Source organism: Rhagoletis zephyria, unplaced genomic scaffold (genome assembly GCF_001687245.7).
Source record: "Rhagoletis zephyria isolate East Lansing unplaced genomic scaffold, Rhagoletis_zephyria_1.1 Rzeph_scaffold_04312, whole genome shotgun sequence".
NCBI classification, from domain to species: domain Eukaryota; kingdom Metazoa; phylum Arthropoda; class Insecta; order Diptera; family Tephritidae; genus Rhagoletis; species Rhagoletis zephyria.
In genome coordinates, this window is record NW_016161395.1 from 16,755 (window position 1) to 32,204 (window position 15,450).

At 33.5% G+C, this 15,450-nt stretch overlaps 1 pseudogene; it reads right to left on the reverse strand.

Moving 5' to 3' along the window:
- Positions 1 to 12,893: 12,893 nt before the first annotated feature.
- Positions 12,894 to 13,599, reverse strand: LOC108370554 (uncharacterized; annotated as a pseudogene).
- Between the last annotated feature and the right edge of the window lie 1,851 nt (positions 13,600 to 15,450).

Sequence of the window (15,450 nt, forward strand, 5' to 3'; positions counted from 1 at the left end):
GTTTTAAATCCACATGAGCAAAAGGTATAAATGCATGATTCTTGATTTTCTATTTGATTTGATTGATATTTCCTCTTTGATCTACTTAAATTTAATGGGCTATAAAACTGCGTATCTAAAATTTTTCTAAAAATTGTGAATACAAAGTGTATCATTCTTAGGTGTGATTGTTAAAGTTGGTTGAATTTTTATAGTTTTTATACGAAGTTTGAAATGTGAATTTATATGGAGCTGGTTATGTAAGCTATTAGAACTTTATAAAAAAAATTATTAACATTAAATAAACAAAAGATAAATAGCCAAAACTGGTCAAAATGTCACTTTACTTAATCAGCTGACCACAAAGGTATATACATACATAAGTGTGTACATGAAGTGCCTTATTATTAATAAGTGAATGTGATATAACACTTGTAAAGATTGAAATGCCTTATAAGACTTACGTATACATATGTATATGCACGCTAGACCGGTTCAAAAAAAAAATGTTTTCTTTTTTCCATGATATTAGTAGAGAAATGAGTTGCTCTACATGTCCAAAGACATTTTTCCAAAGGCTACCCCCAATATCTTTAATATCGGTTTAGCGAATCGTATTTGAACGTCAAAATTTTTTGATTGTCGTGTTAGAACTTAAAATGTGTATAATTGAAAGCTATTTCGGGCTATTTCGAAAATATCACCAGGTTTAAAGGGGTAGTTTTTACCCAGAAACTCAAATATGTTGATATTTTTATCTTACCAAGCAATCGTGATTAATAATAAATAGAATCTGCAACTCAATATTGAAAAAATCATGAATATCAATTCTCAAATTGTCCAACTATTCCCAAAAATTTTCCAATATTCTCAAAACTATGTACATCCTATTCAATTTTTCCGGCTTTTCAATGCCATCAACGGAATTTCGTTATATTTTTTTAAAATCGAGTTATTACCGATTTTTCTAAAACGCAGCGCAAACACACATATAGCAGACCGGCTAAAAAAAAAATGTTTTCTCCTTTTCATGATATTACCCTGTAGGGAAAATACGAACTAGTGAACCAGATTTCTAGTTCAGTACTAGTTCTTTATTGCCAAAAACGAACCAGTCCGATAGTAACTAGTTCCGCACCAGTCCAAAAGCAGTGAAATGTGGTACTTTCACTAAACTATCCTATTTTAAATTTTAGAAGCAGGGAAGGTAATCATTATGAGTAAAATAATTTAAATCAGCATTTAATCATTATTTTATGAATTATTATTGAGTTTTATTTTTTCGCTCAAACGGAAATAATTATTATTTGATTTTTATTTTTGGGATTACAAATAATGATTATTTTATGATTTTTATTTTTTCGCGCAGAGATTATCATTAATTTTGAGTTTTATTTTTCCACTTAAAAATAATGATAATTTATAAAATTGAAAAGGCCATACAGACGCAACCTACTGAAATTTTGACATGAAAAGTTTGGGTCTTATTCCTCTTATAAGGGTGCGCCTACCTCTCAAAAGGATACGTCGGTAATCACGCTGGTATAGTTTTTGAGTTGGTTAATAATCATTATACTTAGTGATTCCATAAACAAAGGCCAAGATCCTGAAGGACAATTGAGAAAGGCAATGCAGTTGCAGAAAAAGAGGCATTTAAAAAAAAAATTGTCAAAATAATTATCACTTTCTTACTAAATTTATTTAAAAATGCAAGCCACCAGAGCTACATTTTTTTTAAGAAAAGACAAATTAATTTTTTTTTATGCAATCCAGCACAGCTACCTTAATACAGTCAGTCAATAAAGTTAAGGTAAAACGAATTTTTTACAATAAGGGCAACTATTTTTTAAATATTTTAGTTTTCGGTATTTTTTATAAAAATATGGTCAATTCTACAACAAAATCCCCAAAAATCAGAGTTCCAAACCTTGTGCAAAATTCAAGAAAATTCTGCAAAATTTCATTAAAATAATTCACTTTCTATTTACGCTCTCTAGAAAAAGTTTTTTAGTCCATTCAATTTTAGTATAATGAAGTGCAAGTGTGAGGAAGCTAGGACTTACCAAGCAACAAAAAAAAATTGCTAAATATCAATGGTAAGTCCCAGCTACCTCAAACTTGTTCTTTGTTATACTAAAATTGAATGGGCTAATAACTGAGTACTTAACTTTTTTCTAAAGAGTGTAAAATGCAATACTTGGATGGAAATTCGCAGTTTTCTTTAATTTTGCATAAGGTTTGGAACTCTGATTTTGCGGTTTTTGGTGTAGAATTAACCATATTTTTATAAAAAATTAGGGGAAAATAAAATATTTAAAAAATAGTTGCCGGTATTGTAAAAAATTCACTGTACCTAAACTTTATTGACTGACTGTATATCTTATTAAAGTTAAGTACGACAAAACGAATATCTTCTATACTAAAAGAAGATTAAAACCATAGCTAATTTACAGTAACAATGAACTAATTTTTACTTTGAACGCACTTTGTTTACTTAAGCCGAACATTGAGACTGAATTACTAGACAGCGAATCAATGTGAAAGTGCGAAGAGTCTACATTTAAAGACTCAGACTCATATGAAGTTTCATGGTAATTATTACAATGTGTTTTTATTTAAGTATAAAAATGACAATCAATTATTAATTAGAACTATTTGCAGCATACACTATCATTTCGCCGCTGAATTTAATTTGCGACGTATTGCATCCTGAATGCGTGCTGTGTAAATAAGCCGTAGAACTGGTATATTGCGAGCCTGTGTTGCTGTGTCAGTTTCGAGCTTACTACTTTACTTTAATACTACTACTGCTACTAATGTGGTTTATAAATTTATAATAAATGCGTTTAAACATTTGCGATTGTATTGTCCTTCCTTCAACCGATCGTATTTAATATAGAAGGGAAATGTTTCGACAAGCCTGATTAGAAATGTAGATCTAAGGTGACGAATTTATAACAGGTTGGGAAGTATAAAAAATGGATGCAGATCGAACTAGATCTCATCTGTCGAATTAGGAACTGGTTTGGAACTAAAGAAAAGGGGATGCAGAACGAACTAGATCTCATCTGTCGAATTTGGAACTGGTTCGGAACTATAGAAAAAGGGATGCAAAACGAACTAGATCTTATCTGTCGAATTTAGAACTGGTTCGGAACTAGAGCCAAAGGGTTGCAACGGGGGACAAATGACACTTCCTAGGACATCGCAATGTTAATTTCGCCAGTCGCTAGCATGCAAAAAAGAATTAACACGTACTAGTCATGGTTCCAAACGCACTAGAACCGAACCAGTTCCGCGCTAGTTCGTTTCCCTACACGGTAGTAGAGAAATGAGTTGCTCTACATGTCCAAAGTCTTTTTTTCAACGGCACGTATCGTATCGAATCGTATTTGAATGTAAAAATTTTTTGATTATCGTCTTAGAACTCAAAATGTGTATAATTGGAAGTTATTTCGAAAAAATCGCCAGGTTTATAGGGGTACACATTTTAAGTTCTAACACGACAATCAAAAAATTTTGACATTCAAAACGATTCGCTAATCCGATATTAAAGATATTGGGGGTAGCCTTTGGAAAAATGTCTTTGGACATGTAGAGCAACTCATTTCTCTACTAATATCATGGAAAAAAAAAACTTTTTTTTTGAACCGGTCTAATGCACGCGAAGTGCTTTATTTTTTTAGTTATATACATATGTATGTATATAAGTACATACATGTGTAAACGAAGTACCTTATTTTTAAATAAAATATGAATTAAAATGAATTTTATTTCAAAAACGTTGTGAATATTTTAAAAAAGCTACTTTCGCTACCCTGTAGGGAAATGAACTAGTGCGGAACTGGTTCGGTTCTAGTGCGTTTGGAACCATGACTAGTACGCGTTAATTCTCTTTTGCATGCTAGCGACTGGCGAAATTAACATTGCGATGTCCTAGGAAGTGTCAATTGTCCCCTGTTGCATCCCTTTAGCTCTAGTTCCGAACCAGTTCTAAATTCGGCAGATGAGATCTAGTTCGTTCTGCACCCCTTTTGCTATAGTTCCGAACCAGTTCCAAATTCGATACATGTGATCTAGTTTTTGTCATAACGACTTTCTGCTCTGCCAAAATTGTTCTCCAAATTGCTAACGGAGCATTATTCGTAATCGAAAAAATAAAAATCAAATAGTAATTATTTCCGTTTGAGCGAAAAAATAAAACTCAATAATAATTCATAAAATAATGATTAAATGCTGATTTAAGTTATTTTACTCATAATGATTAGCGTACCTGCTTTTAAAATTTAAAATAAAATAGTTTAGTGAAAGTATCACATTTCGCTTCTTTTGGGCTGGTGCTGAACTAGTTACTATCGGCTGGTTCGTTTTTGGCGATAAAGAACTAGTACTGAACTAGAAATTTGGTTCACTAGTTCGTGTTTTCCCTACAGGGTAAGTTTTGGTCGTCGATGTATGTATGTAATTCAAGTGCCTTTTCATACCTTTCAATAATCTTTTGGAACCGGAAGAATCGAACCACTGTAAGATATAGCTCCCATACAACTGATTGTTCAGATATGAGATTTTTCGTTATAACTTCTACATTTATGCAGCTAGGAACATGATATTTTGCAATACTTCTACTCATTATCAATAGAAAACTTAGAGTGAAAATTACAAAGATTGCGTCACTATAACCTATAGCTCCCATACAACTGATTGTTCAGATATAAGATTTTTCGTTATAACTCCTCCATTTAAGTAGCTATAAACATGAAATTTTGCACTGTTGCCACTAATTATCAAAATAATACTTTCAGTGAAAATGGCGAAGAGAGGCTCGCTATAACCTATAGCCTCCATACAACTGATTGTTCAGATATGAGATTTTTTGCCATAACTTCTCCATTTATGCAGCTAGGAACATGAAATTTTGCAATACTTCCACCCATTATCAACAAAATACTTACAGTGAAAATAACAAAAATCGGGCCACTTTTACATATAGCTCCCATACAACTGATTGTTCAGATATGCGATTTTTTGTTATAACTCCTCCATTTATGCAGCTGGGAACATGAAACTTCGCAATATTCCCACCCATTATAATAAAAATAGTTACAGTGAAAATTGCGAAGATCGGGTTGCTATAACATATAGCCTTCATGCAAATGATTATTCAGATATATTCTTTGTTATAACTTCTCCATATATGCAGCTAGAAACATGAAATTCCGCACCATTTTCACTCCTTATCAACAGAAAGTTTACAGTAAAATTAACAATTATCGGGTCACTATAACTTATTTATTGCCTCCATAAAACTGATTGTTCAGATAAAGGGCTTTACTGTAAAACTCCTTTATTTGGACAGCTAAAGTCGATAAATTTCGTAAGCTATTTTATAAATAATAATACAAAGTCTACTGAGAAAATCGGTTTACATACCGATCACACAGCAGTGAAAATCACTTAGATTGGTGCTATATAAGGTATATCTTCCATACCTCTGATTGTTTAAATATGATATTTTATATATGTATGTATCTCCTCTATCTATGTATGCTGCTCTTACTTGTTTTACTTAAACAAGTATTCCTAATGTTGTAGGACTTTTTGGTTTTAAGTAAAAATATATTGGCATATATATAGTTTTGACAAATTAATAGAGTCGCGACATTTTCGTGGGCCATTAAATTGAAAATAATAATGTGCAAGTTTAAAGTTGATAAAAATTCCATTGATTTTGAGAATTTATTTCGTTGAAGGTGTTTGGCGTTTTTACAATACAAAGTATGAACTGTTAGCGAAAAAATTACCAAAAATCAACGTGATTTTTAAACAACTTGAAACTTGCACTTTATTATTTTAAAATTGTATGGCCCACGAAACTACTTGCTAAACATTATTCTAAAAATTCTGGTTAAAAAGTGTTAAGTNTTACAATACAAAGTATGAACTGTTAGCGAAAAAATTACCAAAAATCAACGGGATTTTTAAACAACTTGAAACTTGCACTTTATTATTTTAAAATTGTATGGCCCACGAAACTACTTGCTAAACATTATCCTAAAAGTTCTGGTTAAAAAGTGTTAAAATTTGGTGAGTATTTGTTCACTGCTTTTTAATTTTTGTACAAAGTTTTAAAATTAGATTTATATGGCTTTTGTTAGATAAAGAGGTATCTATATATATAAAAATGAAATGTCTTTCGTATGACGGCGATTCCTGATCAAACGGTTGAACCAATTTCAATTCTGTAAAAAGCACATTTTTGGACCTTCTGTGTGGAAGGTTCTTTGATCCNATTTGGTGAGTATTTGTTCACTGCTTTTTAATTTTTGTACAAAGTTTTAAAATTAGATTTATATGGCTTTTGTTAGATAAAGAGGTATCTATATATATAAAAATGAAATGTCTTTCGTATGACGGCGATTCCTGATCAAACGGTTGAACCAATTTCAATTCTGTAAAAAGCACATTTTTGGACCTTCTGTGTGGAAGGTTCTTTGATCCAAAAAAAATTGAAATTTGTTGTTGTTGTTGCCAAAAAATGAAGAAAGTTGAGACGTCACGATTTCACAATTTCAAAGAGTTTTCCATATATTGAATGTCACTAAACTACTAAACGGCTGGACCGATTTCGTTCATATTTGGAACATATTTCAGCACCTTGAAGGGAAATATTTCGACTAAAAATTTAATCGCTAGGTGGCGCTGGGTTGGGATATTCATAAAAATTGCATTTACTTGCTGATTTGGCTCATATTTAGAAAACAATTTAGCCAATTTAAAGAAATATTTGGACTTGGAACTTACACGATAGGCTNTATTTAGAAAACAATTTAGCCAATTTAAAGAAATATTTGGACTTGGAACTATCGTGTAAGTAAGTAAGTAANCTCATATTTAGAAAACAATTTAGCCAATTTAAAGAAATATTTGGACTTGGAACTTACACGATAGGCTGCTCTGTGGCAGAGACATCCCCAAAAATTACTTTACGCTAAGAGAAGGATATATTCTACTATATATTTGTGGAAGTATGTATGTATGTATGTGCCAGGTTGCAGCCTAAATGGTCGGACAGAATCGAACAAAATTTTTACAGAGTATTGCCATGACACCTAGGCCTATAATAGGGCAAGAAAAGCGGGATTCGACAAGGGGGCGTTGCTCCTCCCATAGGAGTGAAATTTTTAATCAGCCATAACTTCGAACCTATAAGTCACATGAACTTGAAATTTGGCATGCAGTCATATATATGGCAAGTGCTTACAGTAGAGTATATATAAATGACTTTGTAAAAGTGGGCGTGGCACATCCCATAGGCGTGAAATGTNGTATAAATAAATGAGTTTCTAGAAGTGGGCGTGGCACATCCAATAGGCGTTGAGTATTCTATCAGCTATAAATCCGAAACTATAAGTCATATGAACTTGAAATTTGTTATTCAGTCATACATTTGGTAGGTGCTTATAGTATGGTATATATGAATGAGGTTGTAAAAGTGGGCGTGGCATATCCAATAGGAATATTTTATCAGCTATAATTCCGGAACTATAAGCCACATGAACTTGAAATTTGGTATGCAGACATAACTATGGTAGGTGCTTACAGTAAAGTATACATAAAGGTGGCACATCCCTTAGACGTGGAAATTTTTATCAGTTACAATTTCACAACCATCAGTCACATGAAATTGAAATTAGGTATGCTGACATATCTGCGGTACATAGGTGCTTACAGTAGGCTATATATACATGAGTTTGTAAAAAGGGGCTTGGTACATCCCATACCCTTTTATCAACTATAACTTAGGAACCATAAGTCCCAAGAACTTGAAATTCGGTGTGCAGGCATATGTACGGTAGGCGCTTTAAGTAAGGCATATATAACTGAGTGGAACATCCCATAGGCGTGGAAAATGCGGAATCATATGTCAAGTGAAATTGAAATTTGGTACGCAGACGTATCTATAGTAGGTTCTTATAGTAGGCTATATATAAGTGAGTTTGTAAAAGGGGAGCGGCACGTCCCATGGATCTGTAATGTTTTATCAGCTATAACTCCGGAGCTATAAGTCGCTTGAACTTGAAATTTCGTACGCAGGTAGGAACTTATATTAGGGTATATATAAATGAGTTTGGAAAAGAGTGCATTGCACATCTAATAGGCATGTAATTTTTTATCACCTATAACTTCGGAACTATAAGTCCCACTAACTTGAAATTTAGTATGCAGATATATCAATGGTAGGTGCTTATATATAAATGGGTTTGTAAAAGCGGGCGTGGCACATCCCATAGGCGTGGAAAATTTTATCAGCTATAATTTCAAAACCATAAGTCGAATGAAATTGAAATTTGGTACGCAAACGTATCTATGGTAGGTGCTTATAGTAAAGTATCTTAATATATAAATATCCCGTGTCACTGTGTTAGTTTACGCTAATCTCCGAAGCCGCTTAACCGGTTTCAATGAAATTTTGTGGGTGTGTATTGTTGGTTAAAATTTAAAAGATAAATTAGTTGTGAACCCGAGAAAAAATGTTTTTTTTTCATCGAAATTTTTTCTGTAAAAATTTTTTGATTATCGTCTTAGAACTCAAAATGTGTATAATTGGAAGTTATTTCGAAAAAATCACCAGGTTTATAGGGGTACACATTTTAAGTTCTAACACGACAATCAAAAAATTTTGACATTCAAAACGATTCGCTAATCCGATATTAAAGATATTGGGGGTAGCCTTTGGAAAAATGTCTTTGGACATGTAGAGCAACTCATTTCTCTACTAATATCATGGAAAAAAGAAAACTTTTTTTTTTGAACCGGTCTAATGCACGCGAAGTGCTTTATTTTTTTAGTTATATACATATGTATGTATATAAGTACATACATGTGTAAACGAAGTACCTTATTTTTAAATAAAATATGAATTAAAATGAATTTTATTTCAAAAACGTTGTGAATATTTTAAAAAAGCTACTTTCGCTACCCTGTAGGCAAACGAACTAGTGCGGAACTGGTTACTAGTACGCGTTAATTCTTTTTTGCATGCTAGCGACAGGCGAAATTTAACATTGCGATGTCCTAGGAAGTGTGAATTATCCCCGTTGTATCCCTTTGGCTCTAGTTCCGAACCAGTTCTAAATTCGACAGATAAGATCTAGTTCGTTTTGCATCCCTTTTTCTATAGTTCCGAACCAGTTCCAAATTCGACAGATAGATCTAGTTTTTGTCATAACGACTTTCTGCTCTGCCAAAATTGTTCTCCAAATTGCTAACGGAGCATTATTTCGTAATCAAAAAATAAAAATCAAATAAGTAATTATTTCCGTTTGAGCGAAAAAATAAAACTCAATAATAATTCATAAAATAATGATTAAATGCTGATTTAAGTTATTTTACTCATAATGATTAGCGTACCTGCTTTTAAAATTTAAAATAAAATAGTTTAGTGAAAGTATCACATTTCGCTTCTTTTGGGCTGGTGCTGAACTAGTTACTATCGGGCTGGTTCGTTTTTGGCGATAAAGAACTAGTACTGAACTAGAAATTTGGTTCACTAGTTCGTGTTTTCCCTACAGGGTAAGTTTTGGTCGTCGATGTATGTATGTAATTAAGTGCCTTTTCATACCTTTCAATAATCTTTTGGAACCGGAAGAATCGAACCACTGTAAGATATAGCTCCCATACAACTGATTGTTCAGATATGAGATTTTTCGTTATAACTTCTTCATTTATGCAGCTAGGAACATGATATTTTGCAATACTTCTACTCATTATCAATAGAAAACTTAGAGTGAAAATTACAAAGATTGCGTCACTATAACCTATAGCTCCCATACACTGATTGTTCAGATATAAGATTTTTCGTTATAACTCCTCCATTTAAGTAGCTATAAACATGAAATTTTGCACTGTTGCCACTAATTATCAAAATAATACTTTCAGTGAAAATGGCGAAGAGAGGCTCGCTATAACCTATAGCCTCCATACAACTGATTGTTCAGATATGAGATTTTTTGCCATAACTTCTCCATTTATGCAGCTAGGAACATGAAATTTTGCAATACTTCCACCCATTATCAACAAAATACTTACAGTGAAAATAACAAAAATCGGGCCACTTTTACATATAGCTCCCATACAACTGATTGTTCAGATATGCGATTTTTTGTTATAACTCCTCCATTTATGCAGCTGGGAACATGAAACTTCGCAATATTCCCACCCATTATAATAAAAATAGTTACAGTGAAAATTGCGAAGATCGGGTTGCTATAACATATAGCCTTCATGCAAATGATTATTCAGATATATTCTTTGTTATAACTTCTCCATATATGCAGCTAGAAACATGAAATTCCGCACCATTTTCACTCCTTATCAACAGAAAGTTTACAGTAAAATTAACAATTATCGGGTCACTATAACTTATTTATTGCCTCCATAAAACTGATTGTTCAGATAAAGGGCTTTACTGTAAAACTCCTTTATTTGGACAGCTAAAGTCGATAAATTTCGTAAGCTATTTTATAAATAATAATACAAAGTCTACTGAGAAAATCGGTTTACATACCGATCACACAGCAGTGAAAATCACTTAGATTGGTGCTATATAAGGTATATCTTCCATACCTCTGATTGTTTAAATATGATATTTTATATATGTATGTATCTCCTCTATCTATGTATGCTGCTCTTACTTGTTTTACTTAAACAAGTATTCCTAATGTTGTAGGACTTTTTGGTTTTAAGTAAAAATATATTGGCATATATATAGTTTTGACAAATTAATAGAGTCGCGACATTTTCGTGGGCCATTAAATTGAAAATAATAAGTGCAAGTTTAAAGTTGATAAAAATTCCATTGATTTTGAGAATTTATTTCGTTGAAGGTGTTTGGCGTTTTTACAATACAAAGTATGAACTGTTAGCGAAAAAATTACCAAAAATCAACGGGATTTTTAAACAACTTGAAACTTGCACTTTATTATTTTAAAATTGTATGGCCCACGAAACTACTTGCTAAACATTATCTAAAATTCTGGTTAAAAAGTGTTAAAGATTGTATTGTCCTTCCTTCAACCGATCGTATTTAATATAGAAGGGAAATGTTTCGACAAGCCTGATTAGAAATGTAGATCTAAGGTGACGAATTTATAACAGGTTGGGAAGTATAAAAAATGGATGCAGATCGAACTAGATCTCATCTGTCGAATTAGGAACTGGTTTGGAACTAAAGAAAAGGGGATGCAGAACGAACTAGATCTCATCTGTCGAATTTGGAACTGGTTCGGAACTATAGAAAAAGGGATGCAAAACGAACTAGATCTTATCTGTCGAATTTAGAACTGGTTCGGAACTAGAGCCAAAGGGATACAACGGGGATAATTCACACTTCCTAGGACATCGCAATGTTAAATTTGCCTGTCGCTAGCATGCAAAAAAGAATTAACGCGTACTAGTAACCAGTTCCGCACTAGTTCGTTTGCCTACAGGGTTCTGACACCACCAAACCGTAATATTAGAAGACAAATGCGTCACTAAAAAGCATGAATTTGAACTCTTGCTGAAAATGTTGGACCAAAATGTTTCAATACACGGTTAAAAATTTCGATTTTAATTTTAAGCTTTTTGGACTACATATAGGACCAAACTACATAGTTTCAAAAACAAACCTTCTAAATTAAAAAATAGAGGGCAGATATATTGGGTTTAGAATTTAAACAGTTCGGTTTAAATTTTAAACCCAAACATTTTCATAATTAAGAATAAAAAATAAAAATAAAATTTCATGCTCCGTCTGATGGGGATAGAACCCAGACAGCCTTAGTAGCAGCCAATTGTATCAAGCAGCTTTGCACACTCAGCTACAGCCACGCATGTAAATGTGCTTTCATATGTTGAGTTTGAATCAACACCACATTTCGCTGTGTGCAAACATTTTCTATTTTTCGGTTTAAAAATTTAACCCAAACTTTTGACCGTGTACAAAAATTTTATTTTGGGCAGGACGAAGTTCGCCGGGTCTGTTAGTACTTTTATAAAAATTAATAAACATTAAGCATACAAAAAGAAATACTCAAAACTTGTCAAAATGTCGCGACTCTATTAATTTGTCCGGCATTGAAATGCATTTCACAAAGCATTACTTGAAAGAAAATCTTTTAATAATTCATGTAACTGATATGCATTTGTGGATGAGCGATTGACAGATCTTGGTTGATATGAATCCAGGGCATTTACTTCCTCTCTCCAACGGCCGTGAATTTCTTCGTTTCCAACTGAGTGGTCAGCAAGTTCCAGGGTAAAGTAGTTCCTGTCATTTTGTAACATCAAAAAGTTATGAAGAAGTACCGCAGCTAAAACAATTTTGTCTGCATTCTTTGGGCTGGCATGTATGTAGTACTCTTCATCGGTTGGCCAAAATTCCGAAAGCATTTTCTATGTGCACTCGGGCTTTACTGCCCGTCTCCACAGGATAAAGTCTAAATCTTGATACATATGTTAGAATATAAATATCCAATGGAGACCGCTCATTGCTCTTTAAGAGCAATATATATCAGAGCTTATATCTTGCTATCTATTGCCGGTAATTTGGTAGTTTGACAGCTACATTTTCATTTGCATGAAAACTTCTTGGCTGTAACATCATTATTATTTTAATATAAAAGCAAAAATTCAGCTATTTCCTGTTAAAATATTTGTAATTATGTATTTGGATGTAAAATAACCTATTTTCTAAATTTGTTAAGCGATTAAATCCGGCAAAAATAGGTTTTCTAAGCTATCTTACAAATGCTTATATCAAGACATAAAAAGCCCACACTAATACTGCCACTGATATAACTTATATCTAGCGACCAAAATGACAGCTGGGCAGCAATAAATTTTATCCTGTGGAGACGGCCAGTTAGACAACATCATGTTAAATTTGTCTTTAATTGTCTAATTTGTTTCAGTGGAAACGCACTGTCGCCAACGTAATAATGCGGAAAGTTAGTTGATGTACCTGGTAAATTTGTGTCGAAAGGAACTTCTAGAGTGCCATTCAACAATTTTCTTCCAAAGGCACTACGGGCAAGTACTCCTCCGTCGCTTTGGCTGTTTAGTGCTCCGACATCTACATATGTAAACACATAATTAACATCGCAAGCCGCCATTAGTACAATGCTAAACGTTTTTTTGTAATTGTAGTACAATGATCTGCTGTTCCTTGGACTGGCTATAAGGATGTGCTTCCCATCTATAGCTCTTAAGCAATTAGGCATGCCAGTCTTTACGTATAACTTGTTTGCAATGGCTTTAAGTTCGCTTACGTTTGGAGGTGACAAATAGGCAACCTGTAACTCATCCCAAATAGCGTCACATGTTTCATATATGATTTTCCGAACAGTTGAAATTCCAAGCTTGTAAGCCCAAGAAATCACATGGAAATTTCACCCTTGTGCTAGGAAACTGAAATTGTTAACTGGTTAAGTATAAAAATGTAATAATTAATTCACATTTGCTTACATACTTAAGTGTTACCGCCAAACGCGTCTCAGGATCAACTGCCTTCCTATTAGAAAATCGCTCCATTCTTTCTTTTAGCAGTGACAACAATAAATTTAAGCTAGAAACCTTCATCCGAGTTGCTTTAAAAAATGCTCCTCATCCTTTTCTTTCAGCTGTTGAATACATGTTTTAAAAAATCCTTCTTCCTCGCATGTACTGTAAACTGGACGGACCCACCATCATCAGTTGCTTCCGTGGAGCTCGTTATACGCTTCATGAGCTAAGTTGGTAATACGCGCAATTTTAGCAACCGTTGTCGCAAAATTAATCACATATTCTTGATTGTTCATGTTTTTATTATTTATTTAAATAAAAATACAAAATTTTCCCAAGTGAAATAAATATACCAAAATGTCAAACTCTAAAATCAGCTGTTTGCTATGTCGCTGAGGTCTTCAAACCGTTTAAGCAGCTGGCTTCTAGGCGACATTTGTCGACAAAAAGATGTCGCTGTCGTTATGTCGTGAAGTTGCAGTAGTCAAGGTGTTCCGAGCTTAACTATATATACATAAGCTGAATTTAGAAGAGGGTCAATGACCGAAATTTTATGCATCGACACCAATGTACTAAGGACTTTAAAACGCAAGAAGCTGCAAAATAGGAGGAAAACTGCAATAAATAAGGGAGCATTGGAAGTTGAAAAGGAGCATACATACAGACACGTCTAGAGCAGTAGACTCAGCGCGGGAAGCGGTGAGACAAAGACTTCCACGCGCTCTCGTCGCCCACACTCTCTCGATTTCCAGCGCACTGGATCAACTGATTTTGTTTTTACCTCTGCCTTTGGTTTTTTTATTTTGCATTTTTTGTGTTTGCTTTTTTTACTTATTCCACCCGCATATATTTTTATACCCGTGCAGCTGTGCACAAGGGTATATTAACTTTGTTCACAAAACGAATCGAGATAGATATAGACAAATGTACACATAAATGCCCAGAATGGATAGAGAGGTCAACTAAGCCATATCTGTCTGTCCGTTTGTGCGTCCGTCCGTGGTCACGATAACTCGAGCAAAAATTGAGATATCTCAACGAATTTGGTAAGTAGGTTTCCATTAAACCAATGCAGGTTGGTATTGAAAATGGGCGAAATCCCATATAACGGTAATTTCCAGAAATACGAAAACTGCGATATTTTAGTAACTACTGAAGATAATTCGCTGAAAATTTATATCTACAATAATTTTCAGACGAAAAATAAGAATATTGTAAATTTTTGGAAAATGGGCGTAGCCACGCCCACTTATGGTTACATGTGTATATCTTGGTAACCGCTGCACCAAACTTGGCACAGCTGTTGGCCTTAGTACGGCATACCTAATGGCTGAAAATTTTAAAAATCGGACAATAACAACGCCCACATCCCATATAACGGTAATTTAGGGAAATACAAAATCTTCGATAAATCAGTAAATATTGAAGCTAATTTATTCAAAATTGATGCTTGCAACAATTCTTTACCAAGAAATACGTTTATGGTTTCAGACAAAAAATAAGAATATTATAAATTTATGGAAAATGAGCGTGGCACCGCCCATTTATGATCACATATATGTATCTCAGTAACCGTTCTACCGATTTGTACCGAACTCGGTATTTTTATTGTGCTTGCCACATAAAAGCAAAACGTTGAAAATTATTGAAATCGGGCTAAACTTACGGCCGCTTTTCATATAACGGTAAATTTCAGAAATTCTTGAAACTGCAATATAACGAAATATATATATATATATATATATATATATTTGCAATATTTCGAAATTTAAGGACGCTAATTTACTCAAAATTGATACACCCCGGCTTACCTTCTAGCAGTAGGTTTCGGAACGGGGAAAAACCATATATTTAATACTTGCGCCGGGTATTTAATGTTCGGCTCCGCCCGAACTTAGACTTTCTACTTGTTCTCTATAATCTAGAAAT